Raw genomic sequence first — 14,286 nt, 5'->3', positions numbered from 1 at the left:
TGATTTCTCCCAGGATGATAAAATATGTAAAATGGTAAATGCCTTAAGAGTTGTCCATGCTTCCTGTATGGCATTCTAGGAGACACCCCACAGGATCACCACAACCCAGCCCAGGATACAGCAAACAGAACCAGCATAGAAGTCAGCCAAGGAAAGTTAATCATGGCAGGCCTCCAGCTTCCTTGGCTGCTTCACAACAGGTGCTATGTTTGAGTTTGCTTTTGTGATCATGATAGGTCATGGGAAAGGTGGCTTTTAGGAGTGGAAGACATTCACATCATTAGGAGATGACCTCAGGACAGATACTGCAAGGCAGACAGTCAGGAGCCTGAATGTAAATGTGGCCAAAACCTCTGGTGCTCAAGCAGGCTCTAGGAAGTGGAATCTGGATCCTGTGTACTGTCCTGGACATCGATGCTGCCCTTGCTGCCCCTGCCACTGTCCTTTCCAACCAGATTCTCCTGCAGACAAGCCTCTTCAGAACCAAAAAATGTGCTGCCCTGACCTTCCAGTTCTCCTTGAAGCCCAGAACCAAAGAACCACATATCTACTCTTCCTCACATCAGCTGCCATCTCAGCTCATTTACCTTTTGAGAGACATGCCATGTCACAGCGTGTGCATCTTTCCATCTGCATAGTTAGCTGGGTTCTACCTCACCAACCTAGAAGCTGAGGGTGTCAGAATAAAGGTGCAAGGTGACCTGGTTGATCTTTCTGCCATACAGGAACAAACACTTGGCACTGAAGTTCTCAATTAATGACCCATTAAGCCTGGTCAACCTGGTCAAGCTGAGGTCTTGGTATGAGCATTTCACAACCAGTCTGTCCATGGGGTATATCACCAGGGTCCTCCTCCATTTCAGTGAGGATGTGACCCACAATCTCCCCTTCCTTACCCTTAGGGGTGTAAGAGAGCTAGGACCAGGAAAGGCTCTGATAGAAGTAGTATTTTATCTGATAATTCACTGGAGTTCAGAGGAGGTTGCAGTCTGGCATGATCATCAGGTCATCTGGCCTAGCATGGCATATGTCCATATTGATGGTGTATAGGAAGCCTATCAGGCTTTGAGAAACCAGACAGGATGCCATGGAGCACAAGCCAAACAAAACCAACACCAACACCATTGGCTTTAAAATAGCTAGGACCTCCAAATAGAACTCTTACAAGATGAGAAAGATTTCCCACTGTGTTCCGTTTATGATCGTATGTAAAACCTGCTTCCTACATAAGAGCCTGTGGCCTTCACATGTACCATGGCATGCCCACAAGCCTTCGTGCACACAAATAATAAATAATTACAACTTTAAATGTGTAAGAACAATGTGATTCATTCCATTAGCCACTTTTTGAAGAATCTATCACATAAAAATAAAATCACCAAGCATATGAACATAAAGAACTAGATGTTTATTGGAAAATTGTCTTAATAGCAACACTCTAGCAATGATCTGTTTTGTATGTCAATATAGTGAATCAATTAACTGTGTATCATGTGTTACAGAAGAATATACTTATTAAAAACAATTGACTACAGTATTAAAAGAGAAGGTTAATGTGCCATGTTTTCAAACATGGAGCTATCAAGAAAGAAAACATTCTCTAACCAAAAAATGTATTCTCTTTTCACCACCTCCAGAATCCATAGAGTTCAATAGCATGATAGAAAAACACCAAGGTCCTCCACAAATCAAGCTGTGTGTAAAGCCATTTTTCTTTCTCATAATTTCACCACAGTCCTTTTTATCTCCTTGTTTCTCAGGCTGTAGATAAGTGGATTCAGCAGAGCAGTAAGCAGAGAGTAAGCTAATGACATCAGTTTCTTGGTGTCTGGTGAGTACCTGGATTTGGGCTGTAAATAAGTTATACTGGCCGTGCCATAGAAGAGGGTGACAGATGTGAGATGAGAGGCACATGTGGAAAAGGCCTTCTGCCTCCCTGTGGTCGATGGCATCCTCAGGATGGCAAAGAGAATTCAAGTATAAGACAAGAGTATCAACAGAAAGGGGACCATGACAATCAAAATGGTGCCAGTGAAGGCATAGACTTCAAACAGGAATGTGTCTGCACATGCAAGCTCCAGCACTGGAGGGGTCTCACAGAAGAGATGGTTAATTTCCCTGTGGCCACAGTAGGGGAAACTAAACACCCATGTTTAGTTTAAATTTAAATTGGTTTTGGATCTCTGCCCAGACTTGGAGGTACCAGGTCCTATTAGACTGAACCCAGATGTGGCATTTTTAGGGATAGATATTCAAGTATCTTCCTTATGACCCTAGTGGTTTTTTCTAAGACCAAATGACTATGAATTTGTGATTAGAAAATTTCTACTCGACTCTTTCTGTCACATTCTTCCCGCTCTTCAGTCCCCTTCTCATGCAGAAGTCCATTAAAAACATCAATTGCTCTGAAAGTTCTGGTTAACTGCCATTCCCTAGGTTCTGTGTGGCCACAAAAACATTAGAACCCAGAGACCAGCTAGGTATGCTTGACATGCTCCTTGACCAGTATACAACATCAAGCAGTCCCTCCCACTGCCCATAACTCTCCCTTGTACTTCTACCTCTATTTTACCCTGGTATTCCAACCGGCATTTATTTTCATACAGAAAAGCCTAACCTCTCTAAGCGCAGAACAGAGAGCAAGCGGTTTTGTGCACTGCATGCACAATGCCTACAATCAGCTCCTGGCTCATAAAAGACATGAATACAATATTTTGAGAAGAAAGAACTTAGAAACATCTGGACTTTATCTTTGCCTATAGTGTGTATTAAAGAGAAGCCAGATCATATCACAATGGGAAAACAACTGGGAAGTTTTAGGGTATGAAACAGGGGAGTAGGAGGAGAGTAACGACTTCAACCTCAGGATGCTGCAGGGGAAGAATCCCTAATTCAGGAAGAGAAAGATGCAAGAAGACTGCCTTGCCTGGTTCAGAAGAAGGTCCTGGATCATACCATAGGACTAGACTGGAGCCTACTGGCTTGTGTGTGATGTTCTGAAATCCAGAGCAAATTCACCAAGAGAGATGAGGAAGCCAGGAGCACAGATAGGCACAGCCAATGTTATTATCTCCACTGAAGATCTGGAGAGCATCAGCAAAGTGAAGAGTAAGTTCATTCATTCTTGATTTGGACCATGTTCACATATCTAAGCCAAATGCCTGAGGCAACCCCAAATCTCACAAATACTTGGCTTTGAAGTCTCCCAAAATGGGAAAAGTAGACTCTGCTGACCTCAAAGTCCTTTCCAACAGCATAAATATAACAATGTGTACTCAGCTCTAACTATATGAAACTGACTATGTTGTAACATTATACAGATTGAGCAATTGTATTTAGGAACACACATGTATGTGAATGTGTTTAACAACAATTTAAAAAAAAAAAGAGGCCATAGGTTTTAAAAAGAAAAAGAAGATGGGGAGGAAGGGGAAAAAGAAATTATGTGATCATATTATAATTTCAAAAAGTAAAAAAAAAAATAATAGGAAACCTTTATGGTATTCAGTAAAAACACTTTATGGAATAAAATAATCTTTAATAACAGTAGTAAGCTTATAACTGACAACTCACTGTACATTTCAAAACAACTACTAAGATTTGAAATGTTCCCAGAGCAAAGCAAAAATAAGTGTTGGAGGGCTGGAGAGATGACTCAGTGGTTAAGAGTACTTGCTACTCTTACAGAAGACCTGAGTTTAGTTTCCAGTGTCCACATCAAGAGACTCCCAGCCACCTATAACTCCAACTCCCAGGAATCAAAAGGCTTCTGGCCTCCATGGGTACCTGCACTCATGTGCTCATGCATGCACATGGACACACACACACACACACACACACACACACACACACACACAATTAAAAATAAATCTTTTTCTAAAAAGAGATAAATATCTGAAGCAACATAAATGCCAACTGTCCTAACCTGATCCTTATGCAACGTATACAACTACAGAAATGTGACTCTGGACCTCATAAGTGTCAAATTACTATGACAAATGAAAAACAAACATACATACTAAAAACCTAAAATTTCACAAGGAAAAAAAACCTGTCCTTAATGGGGAAAAATATTATGAATGGCCATTCAATGATTAAAAGACTCTAATGTCTTAAATAACTCTCCAACAGGTAGTGTGAGGCAGGTAGTCCTTTCCTTAAATTTCAGCCTGCCCATTGAGAAAAGTAGGTGTTGGAACTGACCAAATGGCCCAGTCAGAGCTCACAGAGACTGAACTGACAAGCAGGAAGCCTTCATGGGACTGACCTAGGCACCCTGCACGTATGTAACTGTGTAGCTTGGTCCTCTTGTGGGACTCCTAACAGCAGGAACAGGAACTGTCTCCATCTCCTTTACTGGCTTTTGGGACCCTACTCAGCATGCTGGGTCGCTTTGCCCAGCCTTAATATATGGGGAGGTGCTTAGTCTTACTGCAGCTTGATATGCCATCTTTTGTTGATATCCATGGGATACTTGCCCTTTCCTAAACAGAAACGGAGGAGGAGTGGATTGGGAGGTAGTAACAGAGGGAGGTGGGTGGGGGATGGACCAGGAGGAGAGCAGGGAGGGAAAACTGAGGCTGGGATGTAAAATAAATAAATTGATTTTAAAAAAAAAAAAAGAAAAAAGAAATGTCTAGGATTTGATGGTTAATGTGTGCAAAGTACTTATTCCTGAAGTCATTTTCTACTTACTGCTGTGGATCTCCTTCTGTATAAATAAAATGCTGATTGGCCAGTAGCCAGGCAGGAAGTATAGGCAGGACAAGCAGAGAAGAGAATTCTGGGAACAGGAGTACCAACATGTAAGATACTGGTAAGCCACGAGCCATGTGGCAAGGTATAGATTTATGGAAATGAGTTAATTTAAGATGTAAGAACTAGATAACAAGAAGTCTGCCACGGCCATACAGTTTGTAAGCAATATAAGTCTCTGTGTGTTTACTTGGTTGGGTCTGAGCAGCTGCGGGACTGGAGGGTGAGAGAGATTTGTCCTGACCATGGGCCAGGCTGGACTGGAGAAAACTTCAGCTACAACTTACCTCTCAGAAAAGAAACAAAAGACATGAACAGACAACAAAACAAAATTCTACTGATGATTTAAACAACTGAGCATTCCATTGTAACTCCTGAGCGCTGGGGTGTCTCTTCCACAGCATCTCTGGCCATCGGTGATCAGAACTGTGAAGGAAACCCCCTTATGGGCACACAACAGAAGCAGAGGCTGCGTTTTCTTACCTCGTGACTGTCTCTATGATTTTCATACATTCTCAGCAGTTTTAACACTGATCAAACCCACTTACTCACAGTTTGACTTAGTGATTCCTTGCTGACTTTATAGCATTAGATGGCATCAGCTATGTGCCCTAGAGAGTCGCTCCCTGAAGAACTTGGAATCAACCTCGTATTTGATATGATGACTCAAGGGGCTATAACCTGGCCCCTAGGAGAAGATCATTTTAGAGAACAAACTTGGAGCATCACTCCTTTGAATGTCCATGAGGGATAACCTCTCCTTACACGAGCGATTTGACTTCACGGTAGCACTCTCAGAAAGAGATAAAAGCAAAGACTGACTGATATTGTAAACAGGAAGAAGGGAGCAGTGGATGAGAGTGCATTCTAGAGAAAGAGGGTTTGATCAGATGAAAGAACTGTTTGGGCAATGGTGGGAAACAAGGCAGATAATTCAAGACTCTGGATAGAAAGCTATCAGCCTCCCATGCCCAGAACTTCCCTTTTTCTAGAAGGAAAATAGAATTATTGAAATTAAAACAGGAGCATCATTACAGTTGATCTCAGTCATAGAAATTCTTACCCTGAGGTGCAAAGGTTTGCAGGGTTTGCCTGACATTGAGCTAACTTCGTTGTTTCACTTACTTTCTCTGTAAACAGAAAACAGTGTTATTAATCTCATAGAACATGTGTGTGATTCAGAGACTCGGAGTTTGGCCTATACTGCCTAGAACAGTGAGAGATCATTCACTCTGCCCAGGAGAACTCAGGTTCCATGGACCTACTGATATGGTCTTTACAGATATCTGCTGATGTCCTCACCAAGGCTGCCCTTTTCTACAGATTTCTAAGAGAAAATCCCTCCTACAAAAAGTTCTTCATAGGCTGGAGATGGCACTTAGAGGTATATTCTCCCTGACCTATGTTCAGTGTGAAGTGGACCATGTGTCCTAATGGAAGAGGTTTTCATTTTCAGAGTCTAATCCAGGCCTCTTCCTAAATCACTCACTATGGTAGGATGGCATGCCCAGGCATGTAGCATGCCAACATGATTTTTAGAACTTTTGTTATTCCTACACCCAATTTTGCCATGGGAACTTCTCTTCCCCAGTACACTCTATGTCTGGAGGTTGTGAATCTGCAGAATTGTGGTGTGTGTGCCCTTTCCACAAGTATGTTATACCTCAGTGAAAATGAACTAATTCTAGGCACACAATAAAGCACATACAGTGGGTAATAATATCAATTGTTAATCAAACAAAAATATCATTGATATGACAATAGCCAAAGTGTGGAGAAATTCACACATCTTCTTCAAGGAGAGCACATAAGCATCATGAAATACGTGCAGAGAGATTTAAAATAATAATATTTGAATTAATATATGGTGATGAAAATAAATAGGAAATGAAAAGAACACATTGTATATCCCTAACTATATATTTTCAGCCCAAAAATGTTTCTACAATATCTATAAAAATTGATTCCTCCCACAGAAAGGAAAACCCAGTAAATTTCAAAATCACAGAAATTATGCAAGAAATATTATTTCACTAAATCTGCACAAAGTCAAAAATCAAAAAGGCAAACTGAGAGCAAAGAAAACAAGCCAAGCACAGGGTGTAAATGCCCATCCTCGTTTCATGGAAATACTCTATGTTATACACATCGTGTTTTTAGACCACAGAAAATGTCAGAGGGAATGGACGTCATGAATGAACTTAGAATGACTGTTTTTAGGAATGATATTAGAAATGAGAATGGACAGAATTTTGAGAAACAGTCAGTATTTATTTGATATACCTCCTGCTAATTTTTTTATTTTTAGAATAAATACATGGAAAGTTTTTAAAAGCTAAAAAGTGAAATCCAGACTTATTTAATGAGAAAGGAACCCTAGCATAAAGGAACAAACGTATAATCTCAGCACTACCAAGACTGAGATAGTAGAATACCAAGTTCAGGTCCAGCCTGGCCTACACAGTGAAACCTTATCTGAAAAATGCCACCCTGGTCTATACCTCATCTGAAAAACACAAACAAAAAAGGCATGGGGAAATGGCACTGGACTACTAGACACTACTTCAAGTAACGAGGAACAAGAATCTAAACTTCATATTTTAAAATCCCAGGGCATAACCTACAATATAGGAGAGATACAGTGAGGTCCAAGAAAGTGGTGAGGAGTGGGGAGGGAAGTTAGAAGGGACACACCAAGGGCAGTTGAGACCAAGACAAGAGCTTTGGTCTCCAATATAGGTTCTCAAAGTGTCATTCCTCTGTCATCAGCATCAGAGACTCAGAGGGCATGCACGGGAGGACATTACTAGACCCCACAACAGATCTACCACATCCACACCTTCAAGGAGTGACACAAATATGTGTTACTGTTAGTCTAGGCAATTCTCAAAAGGCTTAAAATAAGCTGTTCTCACTTGTAGAATATTGAGATTAAAGGCACTGGAAAGACAGGAGGTACAAGGTCACTCTGACCTTTCTGTTGACCCTCAAATCAGGAGATGGAGTCCTCATGGGAAATAAGCAGCATCCTTGTTCTCAACCATGCGACACTGACACTGTGAGGATTCCACACACATCCTGTTAACAATCACTCATTCTGATATCTTCATAGAGGGAACCATTATAGGATTAGGGAGAAACCTGGTGCCAGGGAAACTCCCAGGAATCCACAAGGATGACCCCAGCTAAGACTTCTAGCAATAGCAGAGAGAGTGTCTGAACTGGCCTTCTCTTGTAATCAGATTGGTGAGTACCCTAATGGTTATCATAGAATCTTCATCCAGTAACTGACGGAAGCAGATACAGAGGTCCACAGCCAAGCACTGGACCAAGCTCCAGGAGTCCAGTAGAAGAGAGAGAGGAGGGATTGTATAAGTAAGAGAGTTCAGATTATGACAGGGAAACCCACAGAGACAGCTGACCCGAGCTCGTGGGAGTTTACTGACTCTAGACTGACAGCTAGGGAGCCTGCATGGGACTGACCTAGGCCCTCTGCACATGGGTAACAGTTGTATAGCTAGGTCTGTTTGTGGGACCCCTGGTGCACAAGCTGGCTATTTGGAACCTATTCCCTGTGGTGGGATGCCTTGCTCAGCCTTGATGCAGTTGGTCCTGCCTCAACTTGGTATGACATGCTTTGTTGACTCCCGTGGAAAGCCTTACCCTTCCTGAGGAGTGAATGGGGGTGAGGGGGAGAGTAAAAAGGAAGTAGGGGGAGGGAACAGGAGGAGAGAAGGGAGGGGGAAATGTGGTTGGTATGTAAAATTAATTTAAAAAGTAACAAAAAATCACTCATTTTGTAAGCTTTCCACATAACCCATTTGCTTCTTCAGAACTCACCATCACTAGTCCAAACCAGTATGTAAGTGACTGGCTGTGTTTCCTATTTGCTTATTCTTATCCCTGAAATCCATCTTGTGTCAATTTAACTCTCAGGTCTGGGAAGTCCCTGTGAGCATGCCAGCAGAGCCTTCTACTCCTACATCTCATGCACACTAAACCATCACAGTGCTATGCCCTGGAGCACAAAAGCCATGGTCCTCTTGTTTCAGCAAGAACAGCTGCATGGGAAGATGATAATAAAGCTTTCTCTGGGCCTGTTTTGGCAGGAGAGAGAAAGTGGGTGTGACTGACCACAGATCACTCAACTCCACTCAGTTTCAAAAAACCCTGGGTGAGACCTTTTGATCTATGAGCTCCAGTGTTCCAACAGCAGGAGAGCAGAGAAGGAAAACCTCGTCTTCAGCCTGAAGATGTAATCTGTATCATAGAGCAGCAGGTTTCAAGCTTCAAAGCGTGTGCACATCACCTGAGTGCTTAGTGAAATGCAGATTGGAATCGTGAAATCTGCCCGGCTCAACACAGAGTGGGGAGTTTGTGGGGAATGTTTCTGCATATCCTGAGTCATTCCTGCAGACAGGGACTATGTGGGGCCCTTCGTCCAAACAAACACCACAGATGAATGGTCAAGAGAAAAGATGGGAACTGACCCAAAGAGATCATACACTGTATTAACATTCTAAAATCAAACAGGAAGACCAAAGAGATGAGAAAAGCATAGGATGTATAAAGAATATCCAAGAAACATGGAACAGGAATAAATTGTTAGCAGAAAATAAAACTAAGAATTTTTAAACTCACAAGAAACTAATTTTATTAAAGAAAAGCTCAAAACAAAAACAGGAATGCTGAGGGTAGAGCTTTGGTACAACAAAATTGGTAAAACCTGATCTGCAGTGTTCACAGGAGATAGACGTAAGGAAATCACAAGTCCATATTGAAAGCACAAAGAGAGTGGGCACATGAAAAGACAGTCCTAAAGGAAGGACAGAATCAGCAAGCAATATAAAATCAGAATGAACACAACTTAAAACAGAGTGGGAAATACTCAGTCAAGTGAAGATGGGAGAGGAGAGGAGAGGAGAGGAGAGGAGAGGAGAGGAGAGGAGAGGAGAGGAGAGGAGACTACATAAGAACATTGAAGCCAATCAGAGCTATGTGAGACCCTGGATTGGGGGAGAAAAAGGAAGATAATGAAAAAGGGAGACTCAGACTTGAGGAACGTGCAAAAAGATCCAGTATGTGTGCAGCTGATGTACCTGTGAAATGGAAAAAAGATTCAATATTGGAGTGTGAGTAGCATCTCTCGTGGGGTTTTGGGGAAGATGAGAGAGAAAGGTGAAGACTTTGAAACAACTTCTAGCATAGAAGAATTTCAACCTGTGATGTTTTCTATCATTACATTGTGTTTTCTGTTTTCTTTCTCCTTTTTTTTCAGGCACAGTGGCTCAGAATATCCCCAATTCTGGGGCTCAAGAAAGGCTCCTCCCCCTTTTGTGAGACAGGGTTTCTCTGTGTAGCTTTGGAGCCTTTCCTGGAACTCACTCTGTAGCCCAGGCTGGCCTCGAACTCACAGAGATCCACCTGCCTCTGCCTCCCAAGTGCTGGAATTAAAGGCATGCACCACCACCCAGTGAAGCCTCCCTTTTTATCTTGAGGAAGCCTAAACTAAGAGGTTTAGAGTATCATGCTGACCCTCTTGAACTGTTACAGCTAATCCTCATGGTGTCTCTTAAAGACGAGTAAGGTTGCCATCACCAGCACTCTGTCCTTTGTATGCAAAGAAACTGAAGTCCACCAAGGAGAGGTAAACATCAAAGAACTTGAAGATGGTAGAACCAGCATTTAAAATTATTGTTTCCTTGCTTCTTTTGATATTTTTTAAACCTTTATATGTTTGTTTGTGAGTTTTTGTTTGTTTGTTCATTGATTTTATTTTGCTTTATGTAGCCCAAGCTGGCCTGGTACTTAGGATCCTACTTCAGCCTCTCAAATGCTGGAATAATAAGGGATGGATGTACCACCAGAGCCAGTTAGGATGTTTTCATTTTTACTGTAGGTTCCTGAATTTCTCATTAAACTGTGCCATAATGGTACTTTATCTATGTTCAATTAATAATGTTGAATAGTATGAATAATGAATAATGTAAGTAAGTTCACAGTTATAACACATGAAATTCCTATTACTTCCCATGTAAATGATATTTACAATCATACAATTCTAGAAGAAGCTGTTTTATTTATAATGTCTAGTTGGAGTCCAAAGACACATTTTGTGACATTTGCATCTAGCTGATAGAGCGTCAACATGTCATTCCAAACACACTGTTCCTCTCTCCCAATTTAAAGAATCTAAACACAAAATACAATAAGCCTATGCAGCAAGAAGACTCACTGCATAATTACAAAGACCTGGCTAGCAGGGGCCAAAGAGATGGCCCAATCAGTAAAGTGCTTACTGTACAAGCATTTGGATCGCCAGCATACATGTAACAACTGTGAACAGGGGCACATATCTGTACTCTCAGTGCTGGGGAGGGAGGCTACTAGAGATCAGTGGACAACTAGCCTAACCAAATTGTTGAGCTCCAGGCTCCAAGGGAGACCCTATTTCAAAATCAATCAGTAAATAGTGTGAGGATAAAGAGATGGCTCAACATCTGGAGAGATGCTCTTATCTAAGACCACATTCTGCCTCTTCAGAAGACCTGATTTTGGTTCCTAACACCTGAAACTGGGCAGCTCACAACTCCCTGCAACTACAGTTCCAGAGGATCTGATGCCTCAGACCTCCTTGGGCACCAGCACTATCTACACAAAGACGCATACACACACACACCCACACACACACACACACACACACACACACACACACACACACACAGCCATCATCTCTAGCCATTGGAATATGAGTAGAAGATCAGTTTTAGAGTTCAATGGTCATAGTACTTAACTTGGAAACAAAACAACACTTTACCCCTAAATGCCATCCATGGAGAAGAATATAAGAGCAAAAGCACTCGCGTGGTACAGATTCAATGGACACACATCTCATATTCTCTAAGTGCAACAAGGAAATGAGACATAGGGCTGTAAACAGAAAATATTACAAATTTCATAATCTGTGGAGGTATTCAGTCTGAAAAGGCCACACAGTTGGTAACCTGACTCAATGAACAATTCATTATTCATGTGTGAGGTATTTTGTCCTACCAGTGAACATGTAACAAAAGTCTCTTAAAACAGTATTTTGTAAGTGGAAACCACACCAACACTGACTGCCAAGTGAGAATTCAGGAACTTCCTGCATAGCTTTTGACCATTAATATTTTATAAATATTTGTAAGAGTACAAAAGTAGGTGGTTTATTTATTTAATGAACAAATAGAAGTACAATCTCTCCTAGAGCCTAGATTTTTAGACAGATTTAAAGAACCAGGCATGAATTTCCTTCTGTACCACAGGTCTTAAATCCAATCAGGAAGGGCTTGGCTGCCCCCATAACCTTTGGGACACTACTGCACCCATGAGCATATGTTGCCAGGCCAATCATTATTATGCTCATAAGGTTCACAGCTGGGTGAAAAAGATGACTTTTATTCTCCAGCAGCCCATGGAGCATCTTCTGGTACTATGAACACAAGCTAGAAAGAAGAAAGCTTCTAGATCACTAACAGCTTGACTTTCCCATGTATGGTGACCAAAGTACGTGGTGTCTCCAGCAATAAGGGCTTCAACTCTTATTCCTCATCAGAGAAGCTTCTTTTTCAGTGAACAGCAGTTAATACAGAGACTCACAACTGGCCAAAGTACAGAAAATAAATGTCTGTGGACTATCCATTCATAAATGGGGTACTTATATGACATCCCCCATAAGGCTTAAGGAACATCACAGAAGAGGAAGCAGAAAGACTGTAAGAGACAGGAGTCAGGAGGGTTAGAAAAAATAGTTATCTTCTGGACATAACAGAACTGCCGCAAGCATGAACTCACCACAGTTATGATTGCCTGTACAAGGTCAAGCCAGTCAGCATACCTGCATGGACAGGGGAAGGGCACAAGAACCCCACTCAAACCTTAGCTAAGTAATTATTGATGTTTGATGGATGCTAAGGAAGACAGAGTCATTTTCTTCAGAAGTGTGGCCATCCAGTGGATGGCCCTATACCCACCTGGGCACAGGCAGCACTAATTAGACTCAGCAGAGTCTTAAAAAAATAAATAAGTAAAGGGTAATGAAATTGGAAAGAGGACATAGTGGGGAGAATCTGAGAGGACTTGGAAGAGGGATTGGGGGTAAATGCAATCAAAATGCATTTCATAGATGTATTAAATCTCAAAGAACAAATTTAAGATATATATATTAATATATATTTATAATATCTGTAATTCTACACATCCTTTAGAATTCTTGTCAGCACACATAACCCATGGACAGAGGGATTCCTCCTCTTGTTTTTAAAAAGATAATGTTCTTCTGAAACAGTAGGGGATTTCTATATAACTTGACATAACTTCACACTATCAGAAAGAAATGGAGCTGTTAACATTTTTATTAACATAATATTTTTATTGATTTTTTTGTAACTTCACATCATGCACCCTGATCATAATCACTTCCCAGGCCTTCCATGTCTGCCCCCCCTTGTAACCTTCCACCCCAAAATTTTTTGTAGATAGAAAAATAGTGAAAAAAACAAGTCCAATTTGTGTTTTCTATATACTCACTGGAGAATGGTCAAACTCTCAGTGGCCCACTCCTTAAGTAGAAATGAGTTGTTCCCCTCTCGCACTCCCACCAGAAGCCATCAGTTACAGATAACTTCGTTTCAGCATCTTTATCACGCTTTTTAAGAGTTCTCTTCAATACTTCCTGCTCAGGCTGTTACTTTTGGGGGAAATGTTGGGGTGGGGGTAGGAGTTGTCACAGAGGCCTTCCAGGTCCCTCTTTCTCAACTGTGCATCTGCAGTCATCAGTATCACTGCAAAAGTGGGTTCCTTGCTCTTCAGTCAGTCGGAGCACAGATCATGGACTTTGACATGGTTTCTAGTGACAGCACAGACCACAAACATGGCCTCAGCTGCAGTAGAACCATGAATCCAGACTAGGCCCTCCAAGGCAGCCTGAACCACATACATCAACATGGCCTTTGGTGATAACATGGGCCATGGGGATCAACACATCTAGAACCTGGCCACAGTAGTATCATGGACCTAGACATGGCCCTCAGTGGCAGCAAGGACCACCACCATTGTCTCAAGTGACAGCAAGGCCTACTCAAATCAGTATGGCCTCCAGAAGCAGCATGGCCCATGAACATCAACATGAGTTCAGTCAGTGACACAGACCTTGAACATCCACATGGATCTCAAGCTTCATCTCGGCTTGGGTCATCAGCATGGACCACCAACACTAACATGGCTTGTGACAGCATCTAGGGCCATGGTGGTCCTTCAAGGAGGTCCAATCCAGAAAGTGAAATGCTGTGGGATGGTCTGTATGTCAAATGTGTTGCTGATTGGTCAATAAATAAATCTCTGATTGGCCAGTGGCCAGGCAGGAAGTATAGGCGGGACTAACAGAGGAGAATTGAGAGAACAGGAAGCTGGGTGAGGAGATACTGCCAGCCGCCACCATGACAAGCCGCATGTGAAGATCCCGGTAAGCCACAAGCCATGTGGCAAGGTATA

Source organism: Peromyscus eremicus, chromosome 1 (genome assembly GCF_949786415.1).
Source record: "Peromyscus eremicus chromosome 1, PerEre_H2_v1, whole genome shotgun sequence".
NCBI lineage: Eukaryota > Metazoa > Chordata > Mammalia > Rodentia > Cricetidae > Peromyscus > Peromyscus eremicus.
This window is presented reverse-complemented; position numbering follows the sequence as displayed.